The 15,875-nt window shown below is 42.4% G+C and overlaps 1 protein-coding gene across 2 annotated transcripts in view; it reads left to right on the top strand.

The window, feature by feature from the left end:
• The first annotated feature begins 2,405 nt into the window (after positions 1 to 2,405).
• LOC134346686 (uncharacterized) overlaps positions 2,406 to 15,875 on the top strand; it is a 140,154-nt gene continuing 126,684 nt past the window's right edge. For both annotated transcript variants that reach the window (XM_063048196.1, XM_063048195.1), the window contains exons 1-2: positions 2,406 to 2,527; positions 8,572 to 8,863. The gene's annotated coding sequence lies outside the window, so the exon portion shown is untranslated. The remainder of the gene's footprint in view (positions 2,528 to 8,571; positions 8,864 to 15,875) is intronic.

Here is a 15,875-nt window from a genome sequence, read left to right as displayed (position 1 = left end):
CGGCCCATTGAATCTGCTCTGACATTCATTCATGGGCTGATCCAATTCTTCCAGTCATCCCCACTCCCCCGCCTTCTCCGCATACCTTTGATGCCCTGGCTAATCAAGAACCTATCTATCTCTGCCTTAAATATATCCAATGACTTGGCCTCCACAACTGCTCGTGGCAACATACTCCACAGATTTACCACCCTCTGACTAAAGTAATTTCTCCGCATCTTTGCACTAAATGGACGTCCTTCAATCCTGAAGTCGTGACCTTGACTCCCCTACCATGGGAAATCACTTTGCCATATCTAATCTGTTCAGGCCTTTTGACATTCAAAACTGTTATTACTGGATCGTTCCAGAATCTGTCTCCCTATCAATGTCCCTTCAATGTCACTGTTGCTATTGTGTGGTCGATAAATAACACCCAGCAGATCATTTACACCTTCCTGTTTCTAATTCCACCCATGACTTCCTCCTTTTCTGCAGTCGTAACACTATCTCTGATCAGCAATGCAACGCCCCCACCTCTTTAGCCTCCCTCTCTGTTCTTTCTGAAACACCTGGTACATGGAGCTTAGAAAAATAGAGGGCGATGGGTAAGCCTAGTAATTTCTAAAGTGGGGACATGTTTGGCACAACTTTGTGGGCCGAAGGGCTTGTATTGTGCTGTAGGTTTTCTATGTTTCTATGTTTCTATCTAAAGCCTGGCACTCTAAGTAGCCATTCCTGCCCCTGAGACATTTAAGTCTCTGTAATGGCCACAACATCATAGCTCCAAGTACTAATCTACGATCTAAACTCATCTGCTTTGTTCATGATTCTCCTTGCATTAAAATAGACACATCTCAAACCATCAGTCTGAGCGCATCCCTTCTCCATCACCTGCCTGTCCTCCCTCTCACACTGCATACAAGATTTCTGTATTTCTGAGCCACCGCCGCTTCCTCCGTCTCTGCAGATCAGTTCCCACCCCACAGCAATTCTAGTTTAAACTCTCCACAATAGTCTTAGCAAACCTCCATGCCGGGATATTGGTCCCCCTGGGATTCAAATGCAACCTGTCCTTTTTATACAGGTCAGGCCCGTCCCAAAAGAGGTCTCAATGATCCATAAATCTGAATCTCTGTAGCCTGCTCCAATCCCTCAGCCACACATTTATCCTCCACCTCCTTCTTTTCCAGATGCACTGTTGCGTGGCATAGGCAGTAATCCCAAGATTACTACCCTTGTGGTCCTGCTTCTCAGCTTCTTTCTTAACTCCCTGTAGTCTGTTTTTAAAACCTCCTCCCTTTTCCTACCTATGTCACTGTATGTACCACGACCTCTGGCTATTCATCTTCCCACTTCAGGATATCATGGATGCGATCAGAAACATCCTGGACCCTGGCACCTGGGAGGCAAACTAACATCTGTGTTTTTTTTCTGCGTCCTGTGGCAAAGAATTCAATGGATTCACCACTCTCTGGGTAAAGAAATTCCTCCTCATCTTCCTTCAATCCATGGTTGAAGAAGTTTGGTATGGATCTCCAAAACCTAAGGACTTTCTGCAGGGGCACAATTGAGAGCATCCTGACTGGCTGCATCACTGCCTAGTATGGGAACTGTACTTCCTTCAATCGCCAGAGTGAGTGGTGCGGACAGCCCAGCGCATCTGTAGATGTGGAGGGCAGGTAGTTCTGAGGAAATAGGGAGGCTACAGAAGGGCTTAGACAGGTTCGGAAAATGGGCAAAGAAATGGCAGATGGAATGTGTTGTCGGGAAGTGTATGGTCATGCACTTCAGTAGATGAAATGAAAGGGGTGACAATTTTCTAAATGGAGAGAAAATGCGAAAATCTGAGGCACCACAGGGATTTGAGAGACCTTGTGCAGGATTCCCTGAAGTTTAATTTGCAGGTTGAGTCTGTGGTGAGGAAGGCAAATGTGATGTTATCATTCATTTTGAGAGGACTAGAATATAAAAGCAAGGTTGTAATGTTCATAATCAGAACCGTGGGAATGATTGTACTAAACGCTGAGCTGAGGCCAATAAACAGCATCCTGACATAAGTATTACTATTGTCCAGGTGAACAACGCTACCCTGATCAAGTTGCCCTGCACAGCTTGGTCCTGAAACTGCAGTAAAATGTCCAATAAATCTGTTCATGTAATATTACTCCTCTGCTGTAGTTGTCTCACTTTCATCTGCTCTACAGTTTAAATGATTATATTTTCTTTTTATTCTAATCAGCTGAAAGTGAAGAAGTGGTTGGTGTCCTTGGTTCATCAGTTTTACTGGATCCTGAAATCACCGTTGATTCCAGCAAGAATGATATCCTTTGGACTTTCAAAGCCAGCAACAGAAGCGATGATGTTATTGTGGATCACATCCCAGGTGTCGCCACATTGGAACCAAGTGAACAGTTCAAGGACCGTTTACAATTCAACGCTTTGAGTGGTGCACTGACGATAAGCAGATTAAATGCCAGTGACCAAGGAGATTACACCTTCTCTGTTGATGGGAAAGAGTTGAAAATAATGGTGTTGCTTGTCTTTGGTAAGAAATTTCACATATTTGTGATGTAGTGTGTGATTTAGTAATGGCAGAATCTGCCATAGAAACTATGATCTGTGATTTTTATTTATATCAAAGTCTAAGTAGGATAATCTCTGCTGTGACTAATCAACTGAGTCATCGGAGAGACATTGAAGCTGGTGATATAAAAACAGCAGAATTTCTGCAGAGAATATGATTCTCCTCTCATCACACACAGTCTTACATTTTTAAACACAAATAAAGTGATAAATGAATAAACACAATTTCAGTCGCTATAATTACCAACCAACCTCTAACATTTTGAATATTTGTAGAATTATATATTTACAATAGTCATACATCCCAGCTAGCAGAATCCTTTTGGAAGCTTCAGAGCACAAACTCCAAACACCCAAAATACATCTCTTTTGTTAAAGTGCTGAAGGATGGCTCTATGAATATAGCACTGGCCAGAATATTAACTATGTATTGCATTGAACTGCTGCTGCTAAGTTAACAAATTTCACATCACATGCTGGTGATAATAAACCTGATTCTGATTCTGACAAAACAGACCTGTCTTGACCTATGCATCGTGACAGGGATACACTTTGACATTGCACTAATGCAGACAAAGGGCACTTAACAACTTCCCTGATCACACCCTGAGGATTTAAATGACCACCAATCAACATGATCATTCATGTATTGTCTTCCCCTGGGGCAGAATTAGAATGTCCAAAAAGCTTCAAAATCTGGGCCTCTGTACCTCCAATCTTGACTTCCTCACTGGGAGATCAGTCAAAGCAGATCAGAAATAACATCTCCACCTTGCTGACAATCAACACTGGAACGTGTCTAGAATGAATGCTTAGCCCACTGTTGGTGACAAGGAGGCATACAAGGGTGAGGTAGATCATCTGGTTGAATGGTGTGACAGCAACAACCTTACACTCAACGTAAGTAAGGCTAAGGAATTGATTGTGGACTTCAGGAAGGCAAAGTCCAGAGAACACTCCCCAGTCCTCATCAATGGATCAGCCATGGAGAGGGTGAACAGTTTCAAGTTCCTGTGTGTCAACACCACTGAAGATCTGTCCTGGCCCGACATAGTGATGCAATTACAAAGAAGGCACAACAGTGGCTATGTTTCATTACGAATTTGTGGAGTCTTGGTATGTCATCAAAGACTCGTGCAAGTTTCTACAAGCGTACGTGGAGAGCATTCTAACTGGTTGCATCGCCGTCCGGTATGGAGGGGCCACTGCTCAGGATCAGAAAAAGCAGCAGAAAGTTGGAAACTCAGCCAGCTCCATCATGGGCACTGACCTAGTATCAAGGATCCTTCAAAAGGTGATGCTTCAGAAAGATGGTATCCATCATTAAGGAGCCCCATCACCCAGGACATGCCCTCTTCTCAATGTTGCCATCAAGGAGGAGGTACAGGAGCCTGAAGATACACACTCAGCATTTCAGGAACTGTTTCTTCCCCTCTGCCATTAGCTTTCTCAATGGACAATGAATTCATGAACACTCCATCACCTTTTTTTTGCTCTCTTTTTGCACTATTTATTTAATTTATTTTTTAATATACACTTATTGTAATTTTTTGCTTTTTATTATGTATTATAATGTACTGCTGCTGTAAAAGAACAAATTTCATGACCTATGTCGGTGATATTAAACATGATTCTGATTTGATTCAATGATTATTTTCAGTCGCCTTAAACTGTCAGTTGAAGGTGGAGGGGCAGGTAGTGTTGAGGAAGCGGAGAGGCTGCGGGAAGACTTTGACAGATTTGGAGAGGTGTCAGATGGAATACAGTGTCAGGAATTGTATGGTCATGCACTTTGGTAGAAGGATTAAAAACATAGATTATGTGCTAAATGGGGGAAGAATGAAAAATCTGAAGTGCAGAGGGATTTGGGAGTCCTCAAGGATTCCTGAAAGGTAAGGTTGAATTGGTGGAGAGGGAAGTGGATGGGATGTTCACATTCATTTCAAGAGGACTAGAATATAAAAACAAGGATGTAATGCTGATGCTGTATAAATTACTGCTGAGGCCTCACTTGGAGTATTGTGATTAGTTTCGGGCCCCTTATATAAGAAAGGATGTGCTGACATTGGAGAGGGTTCAGAGGAGTTTCACAAGAATGATTGCTGGAATGAAAGAGTTATCATATGAGTAGTGATTGAAGTTTCTGAGCCTATACTCAGAGGAGTTTAGAAGAATGAAGGCGATCTCATTGAAACCTAATGAAAGTTGAAAGGCCAAGAGGGAGTGGATGTGATGAGGATGTTTGCTTTCGTGGGCGAATCGAAGACAGAGGGCACAGCCTCCAAAGAGAGGGATGTCCTTGACGGTTCAGGCTGAGTGACCTGGACAAGAAATCTAATTCAAGAACTAATCATAGAGACAAAATTGGCATGTTTGAATGTGATCAGTGTAAAGAGAACAGTGCGATGTGTCAACACCTTACAATAACTGGCCAAGGTCAAGGCCGATGTGACTTTTTACGGGAGTGTGGACAAGCTCACTCTGTAACTACCAGAGTTGTTTGTGATGGTGGCCCCATGGTCTGTCTGTGTGTTTGGGGGCAACGATTGTCATCCTTCTGCCTGGGAATTCTGTTACAGGGTGACACCTCCTCAATCACCCAAGTCAGAGAGGTGGTTGGTGGATGTGGCTGCTTGTGGCATGCATAATGTACTGAAACACTCTGCTCTGGTTAATTAACACGTACACCTCACCCGTGCGGAGCGAGAGACTGGCCATCCTCGAGCCGCTCCCACCACTGCCGGTGACGTCACAGCTGGTCATTCTGGTTGGTGACTTCAACTGCATCATCGATACAGCGGGTAGTGCCGACAGCAGGCTGGACAGCACCTCCAGATCCCTGATGAAAACAAGCTGCACAATGCCTTCAGCACCCCTTCAGAAGGATGGTGATGGTTTACTGACTGAGTTGTACTCGGCTACGTGGAACTGATGGGCCCAAACCTACTGGGAGTGTACAATGCAATACTTCCAGCTGGCAGCATGTCAGACTCCATGAGGAAGGGCATCATTCACCTCATATACAAACAAAATGGGTGAAGGGATGATATCAGAAATTGGAGACCCATTTGACTGTTAAATGTAAACTATGAGATCCTGTCCAAGTCCATCACCAATTGGGACAAGTTTGATCTGATTCACCTGACCAAACCAGTGCAGCATCTGGCAGTAAGATCAGCACAATCTCCATCAGCACAGGAGCACCACAGGGCTCTGTGCTTAGCCCCTTGCTCTGCTCGTTTTACACTGATGACTGTGTGGCCTAAGCACAGCTCTAATGCCACATTTAAGTTTGTTGACAACACCACTGTCGTAGGTTGAGTCAAATGTGATTAATCAGCCTCTACTTCCTCAGGGGTTGGCAAAGATTCAGCATGACATCTAAAACTCTGACAAACCTCTATAGACCTGTGGTGGAGAGTATATTGGCTAGTTGTGTCACAGCCTGCTATGGAAACACCAATGAATTTCAATGGTAAATTCTCCAAAAAGTATCAGGTACAGTCCAGTACATCATCAAGGAAAGCCCTCCCAACCACTCAGCACATCTATACAGAGTAATGTAGCAGCAAAGCAGCATTCATCATCAGGGACTCCCACCACCCAGGCTGTACCCTCTTCTCACTGCTGCCATCAGGATATATAATGTTAAATAATCTCCGAACATTTGAAAAAGAATAACGACCCTTTATAAAGCCTGTTTGATCTTTAAAAAGAACTTTACCCAAAATATTTTACAACCGATTGGCCATTATCTTTGACAGAATCTTAGCATCGACATTCAATGATGAAATAGGTCTATATAAGGCACAATCAGTAGGATCTTTATCCTTTTTAAGAATTAAAGAAATAGAAACCTCATAAAAAGTAGAGGGTAAATCACCTTTCACAAAAGAATCCTTAAACATTTCCAACATATACAGAGAAAGCAATTTTCCAAATTTTTAATAAAATTCTACAGGATAGCCATCAAGTCCAGGGGCCTGACCAGATTGCATCGAAAAAATAGCTTTATGAATTTCGGCTTCAGTAATTTGGGTATCAAGAGTTTTTTGATCCTCAACAGAAAAATGATCCTCAAACTTCACTTGCCCCATCATTGAAATGTTCCCACAACCAATGGACTTGCTTTTAAAGACTGTTTATCTCATGTTCTTGATATTTCTGCTTATATATTACTAATATTTTTGTATTTACACAGTTTGCTGTCTTTTGCACATTGGATGGGGGTGGTTATTCTTTGATTAATTTGTGTTTCTTGTAGTTACTGTGAATGCCCACAAGAGAGTAAATCTTATTGTTGTATATGGTTATGTATATAGCCTTGGGAAAAGTACACACTCAGGACAACAAATACTTTTTCGGGTTTTAATTCCTTTATCTGTTTTAGATGTTTAAGTGTCAGAAGAGGGTCGCAAAACAAAATCAATGAATTTACAACCAGTACTTGCCGTTACAATCTCAGTTTAACTTTGGATCCACACTCTTGTGTATGGACAGAATTGCGTATGCAGTATAAAAAACACCAGAACTAATACGGTACTAATACAGTAGTGCCAATCCTGAAGGAACACAATACAAACAACATTAGAATCCCACTCACCCTGCATCTTATACATAACAGCGAAAAATTTAAGTGAATACATCTCAACTAAGACGTACACACATGCTGAACTTCTGAACAGAGACTAAACATTAGGCTACGCGGTTGCGTGCACAATCAGTCCTGATACAATAAAGTTAGACAAAAAGTACACTTTGGCACAACTTTTACAAGATATTGCCTAGTAGTTAAATTACAGGAAGAATGACCTACTTGGCTGGTGAGGAACTTTGCCCAAGCCATGCGATCCAGTGTTGAGTCATTTACTCGAGAAAATCTAAAGCATCCACATGTAAAACTACCAATATTCTCGATTCACCAACAAGAATAAATGAATTCACATGGATATCATCAATTAATGCTCACCTTTCCTCACCATGCAGAGCACAGTCTGGGAGGAACCCAATTCCAATGCCCTACCACATCTTCAGCAGAAACAAAATGGTCTCCCCACCGTCCCACGCATGCGTAATGACATCACCATCTCCCTTAAAGGCACAGACAACTATTCTAGCATTACCTGGATGGATGCCTAAGTACACTTTTAATGATACTGAATAAGATCCAATGGTCACCCAGTTACACATGTATATACTTTGATAATAAATTTACTTTGTATTTTGAACTTTGAATAGTTGCCTGGACTGGACTGAGAAGATAAAACTGAAATTGGGACTGTGGGGAGGGCGCTCCCTATCAATATCTGGGAAGAACCTGGTCATCAGGTGTGAGGGGCTCTCAGGCTGCTTTACTTGGTGCAAATGTTGCCCATGCCCCACTCCTCCAGCTTGAGAATCACCCAAGTTGTTTTCAGGTTCATCTGGGGGTCCAAGGTGGAGTGGGTGAGGCACAGATCACAATGTACAAATCCCTGTATAACGGGAGCAAAAATTTACCCGATGTCACCCTCACCCTGATGACCAACTTCATGTGTGGCTGCATCAGGCTGTGTGTGGAACATGGGCACCAGGTACCACCATGTACTGAGGTTCTGCCTGTCCCAAACTGAGGGACGTTCCTGAAAAGAGGATGAATGAACCCCAGAGAAATCTGAAGGTGAGGCAATTCAACTTTCTGAGAGATGGAGAATAGAGAAATTTGAAGCCAGTGAATTGCCAGTTTTGGAGCCAGTGTAGATCAGCAGCACTGGGATCTGGCTTGAACAGATATAATGTTAGAGTCTTGATCAGCCAAAGTTGATGAGAGGTTTGAGGTGGGAGGCTGGGCCAGAAAGAATTTTCACAACATTCTTGTCCGAAAGACAAATTCCTGTCACCCGAGTAAAGAGTGGCACAATATCTATTCAGTAGTATGTTCTCATTTGCTGTAGTTTCACAAAGTTCCCTGTTTAAGTGTTTCACAGCCACCACATTTTAAATGAGTACAATTATTTTTATTGACAGATAAAGTTAAAGAAGAGGTTGGTCTCCTTGGCTCATCAGTTTTGCTGGATCCTGAACTCCAAAGTTAATCCCAGCAAGAGTGAAATAGTTTGGACCTTCATCAGCAGGAACATTTTGCATCATGTCCCAGGTCACAGCTCAGTGGAACTGAGTGACCAGTTCAAGTTTCGTCTGCACTTTGATACTTCTAATGGTGCTCTGACTGTGAATGGAGCAGAAGATGGTGACCAAGGAGATTACACCTTCATTGTGGATGGACAAGAGCTGAGAATAATACAACTATGCCTTGTTGGTAGGTAACTTTATGTTTCATAGAACGTAGAACAGTACAACACAGTTCAGGCCATTTGACCCACAATGTTAGGCCAAACTTTTAACCTGTTCCAAGATAAACCTAACCCATCCCTCCCTCATAGACATCCATTTTTCTTTCATCCGTGTGTTTATTCAGGATGTGATTGGGTACAGAATTCATCGTAGTTTTTGTGGTTGTATTTTCCAGTAGAGGCTAAGTTGGGTGACTCACCTGATAGAATAAACACAGAGGTGTCAGATATTGAATGCAGCCGTCATTCAACCCCCATCTCTGTGATGTAACTGTCATCCCAAGGAGGAGCCTGTTCAGGATTTGATCCACCATTCTTGGCTGCACTGGTGGGATGAGAGAAGAACTGTTTGTCAAACCTGAGGCTTAGGTTTTCTGTTGGAGAGAACAGAAGGAAATGGTTGTGAAGTGAAAGTGTGGATGGATGGAAAAGGTGGAGAAATGGAAAATGTAGCAAGAGAAGGGAGGGGAGGGAGGTACAAAATGCATTAGATTAGTGTGGGAAGGTTCAGATCATGCCCTTGTTTTTTTTTATCTTTAAATATTTTGGGTGTTTCTCAATCAAACAGATTTTGTTGCTTTAATCCAATTTTACTATTGAATAAGACTTTTTTTTTACAATTTTTAAGAGCCAAATTACTTCTTCTTTCTTTCTTTTCAATTTTTTTAAATATTATTATCCAAAATTAACAAAAGTACATTGAAGTAGGCAACACTTAGAATGTCTCAAGAGAAAAAAAAACATTATTTTAAAGATTGAAAAAAATTTTGGTGACAAAAAAGAGAGAAAAAACCTACTAAAGCAAAGAAAAGTGAGGAAAAAACCCCATTAGGTGTTCAACCCCAGAGCCATGCGTCATACAAAAAGCTTCTAAAGAGAAACATCAACCACCAGCAAGAAAAAAGATGTACCAAAAATTTACAATTAGACCATGGAGGAAATCTATCAATTAACTCAAATGATAGTAACGAGCAAATGAACCCCATCTTTTCTCAAAATGAAATATAGGGTCAAAGGTTCAACTTCTAATTTTCTCCAAACTAAAACATAGCATCACTTGAGAGAACCATTGTGACAAAATAGGAGCCGACGTATCCTTCCACTTCAACAAAATGGCCCTCCTAGCTATCAATGTAACAAATACAATAACATGTTGGTCAAACAAAGAGATACCATGGACATTTTGAGAAATTATTCCAAAAAGCACAGTTAATTTGTTAGGTTGTAAATTGATTTTACGTGCTTTAGAAATTGTAGAAAAAACTGACTTCCCAAACTGTTCCAGTATAGAACAAGACTAAAACATGTGTGTCAGTGTAGCTGTCTCAGTTTTACATCTATCACAACAAATCTCAACATTAGGAAACATTTTAGACAATCTCTCCTCTGTCAAATGGTGACAATATACAATTTTAAATGGAATCAGTGACTGACTAGCACAGACCGAAAAAGGGTTAACCAACTTCGGAATCCACGTCCAGTCTTCCGTCATAAAAGTCAAATTAAGTACCTTTTCTCAATCTTCTTTAATCTTAAATAAAGGACACTTATCCCATTGTAATAGTAAATTATAAATTCTTCCAATGGAACCCTTCATCAAAGGGTTCATACTCATAATAAACACTGATTCCATTTAAAATTGTATATTGTCACCATTTGACAGAGGAGAGATTGTCTAAAATGTTTCCTAATGTTGAGATTTGTTGTGATAGATGTAAAACTGAGACAGCTACACTGACACACATGTTTTAGTCTTGTTCTATACTGGAACAGTTTGGGAAGTCAGTTTTTTCTACAATTTCTAAAGCACGTAAAATCAATTTACAACCTAACAAATTAACTGTGCTTTTTGGAATAATTTCTCAAAATGTCCATGGTATCTCTTTGTTATTAGCCAGAGAAAGTGGCTCACCTGAGGACTGGGAGAAATTCAGAGTTCAGCAGAGGAGGACAAAGGGCTTAATTAGGAAGGGGAAAAAAGATTATGAGAGAAAACTGGCAGAGAACATAAAAACGGACTGTAAAAGCTTTTATAGATATGTAAAAAGGAAAAGACTGATAAAGACAAATGTAGGTCCCCTGCAAACAGAAACAGGTGAATTGATTATGGGGAGCAAGGACATGGCAGACCAATTGAATAATTACTTTGGTTCTGTCTTCACTAAGGAGGACATAAATAATCTTCCAGAAATAGTAAGGGACAGAGGGTCCAGTGAGATGGAGGAACTGAGCAAAATACATGTTAGTAGGGAAGTGGTGTTAGGTAAATTGAAGGGATTGAAGGCAGATAAATCCCCAGGGCCAGATGGTCTGCATCCCAGAGTGCTTAAGGAAGTGGCCCAAGAAATAGTGGATGCATTAGTGATAATTTTTCAAAACTCGTTAGATTCTGGACTAGTTCCTGAGGATTGGAGGGTGGCTAATGTAACCCCACTTTTTAAAAAAGGAGGGAGAGAGAAACCGGGGAATTATAGGCCGGTTAGCCTAACGTCGGTGGTGGGGAAACTGCTGGAGTCAGTTATCAAGGATGTGATAACAGCACATTTGGAAAGCGGTGAAATGATCGGACAAAGTCAGCATGGATTTGTGAAAGGAAAATCATGTCTGACGAATCTCATAGAATTTTTTGAGGATGTAACTAGTAGAGTGGATAGGGGAGAACCAGTGGATGTGGTATATTTGGATTTTCAAAAGGCTTTTGACAAGGTCCCACATAGGAGATTAGTGTGCAAACTTAAAGCACACGGTATTGGGGGTAAGGTATTGGTGTGGGTGGAGAATTGGTTAGCAGACAGGAAGCAAAGAGTGGGAATAAACGGGACCTTTTCAGAATGGCAGGCGGTGACTAGTGGGGTACCGCAAGGCTCAGTGCTGGGCCCCCAGTTGTTTACAATATATATTAATGACTTGGATGAGGGAATTAAATGCAGCATCTCCAAGTTTGCGGATGACACGAAGCTGGGTGGCAGTGTTAGCAGTGAGGAGGATGCTAAGAGGATGCAGGGTGACTTGGATAGGTTGGGTGAGTGGGCAAACTCATGGCAGATGCAATTTAATGTGGATAAATGTGAAGTTATCCACTTTGGTGGCAAAAATAGGAAAACAGATTATTATCTGAATGGTGGCCGATTAGGAAAAGGGGAGGTGCAACGAGACCTGGGTGTCATTATACACCAGTCATTGAAAGTGGGCATGCAGGTACAGCAGGCGGTGAAAAAGGCGAACGGTATGCTGGCATTTATAGCGAGAGGATTCGAGTACAGGAGCAGGGAGGTACTACTGCAGTTGTACAAGGCCTTGGTGAGACCACACCTGGAGTATTGTGTGCAGTTTTGGTCCCCTAATCTGAGGAAAGACATCCTTGCCATAGAGGGAGTACAAAGAAGGTTCACCAGATTGATTCCTGGGATGGCAGGTCTTTCATATGAAGAAAGACTGGATGAACTGGGCTTGTACTCATTGGAATTTAGAAGATTGAGGGGGGATCTGATTGAAACGTATAAGATCCTAAAGGGATTGGACAGGCTAGATGCAGGAAGATTGTTCCCGATGTTGGGGAGGTCTAGAACGAGGGGTCACAGTTTGAGGATAGAGGGGAAGCCTTTTAGGACCGAGGTTAGGAAAAACTTCTTCACACAGAGAGTGGTGAATCTGTGGAATTCTCTGCCACAGCAAACTGTTGAGGCCAGTTCATTAGCTATGTTTAAAAGGAAGTTAGATATGGCCCTTGTGGCTACAGGGGTCAGGGGGTATGGAGGGAAGGCTGGGTTCTGAGTTGGATGATCAGCCATGATCATAATAAATGGCGGTGCAGGCTCGAAGGGCCGAATGGCCTACTCCTGCACCTATTTTCTATGTTTCTATGTTTCTATAATAGTATCAGCCTCCAATATGTAAGGAAAATAACTTAAATATTTTTGTAAGAAATGTCTAACTTGAAGGTAGTGTAAAAAGTGTGAGTATGGAAGAGAATATTTATTTACTAACTAATTGTTCAAAAGACATCAATCTATCTTCTTTAAATAAATCCAAAAAATAATTTATGCCTTTATTTTTCCATAGTAAAAAAATTGGATCACTCAAAGAAGGCTTAAAAAAGTAATTTTGATAAATTAAACTACAAAGTTTAAATTTTTTTAAGATTAAAAAAATTACAGAACTGGAGCCAAGTTTGTAAAGAATGCTTAATCACAGGGTATAAATTTAAATTAGCAACTTTAGCTAATTGTATAGGTAAAGCAGCTCCCAATAACGAGGTTAAATAAAACTGTTTCACAGCTTTAATTTCCAAGTCTACCCAAATTGGCCGATCGTTCTTATCAACCCAGTGTAACCAAAAGGACATATATCGCACATTAACAGCCCAGTAATACATTCTTAAATTAGGCAAAGCAAGACTTCCATCCCTTTTCAACTTTTGTAAGTGACATTTACTAATTATTCCAAATAAAAGATAAAATAATAGAATCAATCCGATCAAAAACTTCTTAGTCAGAAAAACAGGGATATTCTGACATAAATACAAAAAGTTTGGTAAAATATTCATTTTGACTATATGGATGCAAGCAACAAGTGAAAATGTAAGTGGGTTCCTTCTACTAAATAAATACTTCATCGAATCTACCAAGGGAACAAAATTAGCTTTATAAAGATCCTTATATTTTTTAGTAATTATGTAAGGGGTTTCTTCCTTTGTGTTACAGTGCAGTCTAATTAAGTGGGCACGTGGCCAAGTGGTTAAGGCATTGGACTAGCGACCTGAAGGTTGTGAGTTTGAGAACCAGCCAAGGGAACGTGTTGTGTCCTTGAGCAAGGCACTTAATCAGACACTGCTCTGCGACAACACCAGTGCCAAGCTGTATGGGTCCTGATGCCCTTCCCTTGGACAACATTGGTGTCGTGGAGAGGGGATACTTGCAGCATGGGCAACTGCTAGCCTTCCATACAACCTTGCCCAGGCCTGTGCCCTGGAGAGTGAAGGCCATGCAGATCCATGGTCCCACAAGACTAACAGATGCCTTTACTTAGTCTAATTAAAATGGCTTCTTTGTTATATTATAATTGAATTGGCTTCTTTGTTATGTTAACTGCTGAGAAAGTCCTCTCGCTAGCAGTTTTTTTGGATTATGTTATTGATAAGAAGATGTTATAAACCAATTGGGATAGATGTTATTCTTTCTGTGTGTTTGTAAGATATTGTGATGCGTGAGTTTTTGGCCGAAGTCGAGAGAGAGAGAGAGACAGAGGATGGACCAGGTGCTGTGAGTCCGCTAACGCGGTCCGACTCCGAGCAGGAGTCCGAGGTCCAGGGTGTTTGGCGAGGAGAGGAGACGGAGACGGACACATGTGGAGCGTCTGGTCGACCACCTTTGTTGGTCCCAGGCGGCAGGTTGAGGTGGTCCGAGGGGTCACAGGGTGAAGAAGGAGGGTCCTGAGCTCCAACTGTTTGTGCACGAAGAGATTGAACTTTGATAAATGTGGCGCCTTTTATTTTCCTTTTATATTTTATTCTCCATTAATTATATAGTTCCAGTAATATCTATAAACTGTAAATCATTTAATTGTATCTGGTGTATTGTCTGTTATTTGGGTGGGGTGGGGTAAATCACACAGCAGCCACACAAACTATTACCCAGTTTGGCGGGGCTGAGGGCTGTTTCCCTAGACGACAGCAAGCTGAGCAACCCTGAGGCTGGCCGGGGGAGGGCTACATTGTGTGGGCTTTTGTCCGGGATTCTATCTAGTGGTATGCTGTGTGGTTGCCCTGTTTAAGTCAGTAATGTGTGTCTCTGTGGGTTATTTGCTGGTTATTGCTGCATGCGTGGTGGGTGAGGTCTTTGTTCGAGTTCAGACTAGTGTTGCCGAGTTGGGGGTGGAATTCGGGGCTGTCCATGCTGTTGGGAGAGAGAGGAAAGAGTGGTCTGATTTGGAGGTAGTGTCTGCAAATAAATGTTCTAGCTCTGGCAGGCTCTGCCTGGCGTTTGAGATAGTGTTCACCCCAAGAGGGGCGGAGGCATGCGAGATGTGGGCGGAGCAGATCTCTGAGTTTTTACATGAGTGGCAGTGCTCGGTTGAGGGAGAGCAACAGGGATTGGTTGAAAGTTTAAGTAGGCGGGCTGGTGACAATGTTAGAGCTGTCAGGTTCAATTACACTGTAGTGACAGCTGTCAGTTATTTAAAAGAGGGGGAAAAGTTTTCAGTGTGTCTTCTCTGGCTAGGAGGGCAGCTAAATTGCTTACAATGCCAGGGGGATCATTTCAGGGTATCAGCCCCTCCTTCAGTCGTCCAGCTGATCAGAGAGGTGTCGGGAAACTTAGTGGAGGCCAGTGGGGGAACGGCTTGGGGTCTCTGGGGGAGCACGTTCCCAGCAATGTACCAATGAATTTCTGAAAGGAAAAGACCCTATTCCTGAAGGCTTAGAGGGACCACGCCCCAGGGTGTCGTGACGGATAGAGGGAAGCGATGCTAAAGCCATCCTCGACCCCGGGGCGCAGGTCAAGTAGTTGTACAGTTCGTTTTACAGCTGGTGCCTGTAGCATTTACCCTTGACAACCGCAAGGGCACCGGAGATTTTGGGTACCAGTGCCAGTAATTATCCAGAAGACGATGATTGGTTAATGACCCTGAAGTTCATGGGGGCATTGTCTGGGCATCCAGCGTGTCGAGTTGCTTCTGAGGACGTCTGTAGCAGCCTTGAGCAGGTACCGAATTTAAACGAGACCCAGCGGTGGTACGGCCTGGGGAAAGTAGCTGAGGGGGAGACCCTCTCAGTAGATGCTCCGAACTACCACCAGGGCGGGGAGTTGACTGCTGAAGCCACCTCAGTGAGAGAGAGGTCGCGGCGACTGGACCCTGGCGCCGTAGAAGACGTAGGCAGCGTGTGTGCAGATTATGCGACGTGGTTTAATGTGCTGGATCTGAGGAGAGGATGTTGCTAGATCCCGAGGAGTGCGGCTGATGAGCAGCAGACGACCGTTA

This window comes from Mobula hypostoma, chromosome 5 (genome assembly GCF_963921235.1).
Source record: "Mobula hypostoma chromosome 5, sMobHyp1.1, whole genome shotgun sequence".
Taxonomy (NCBI): Eukaryota; Metazoa; Chordata; class Chondrichthyes; order Myliobatiformes; family Myliobatidae; genus Mobula; species Mobula hypostoma.
The sequence above is the reverse complement of the archived record's forward strand: the minus strand, read 5'-3'. Positions and strand labels throughout refer to the sequence as shown.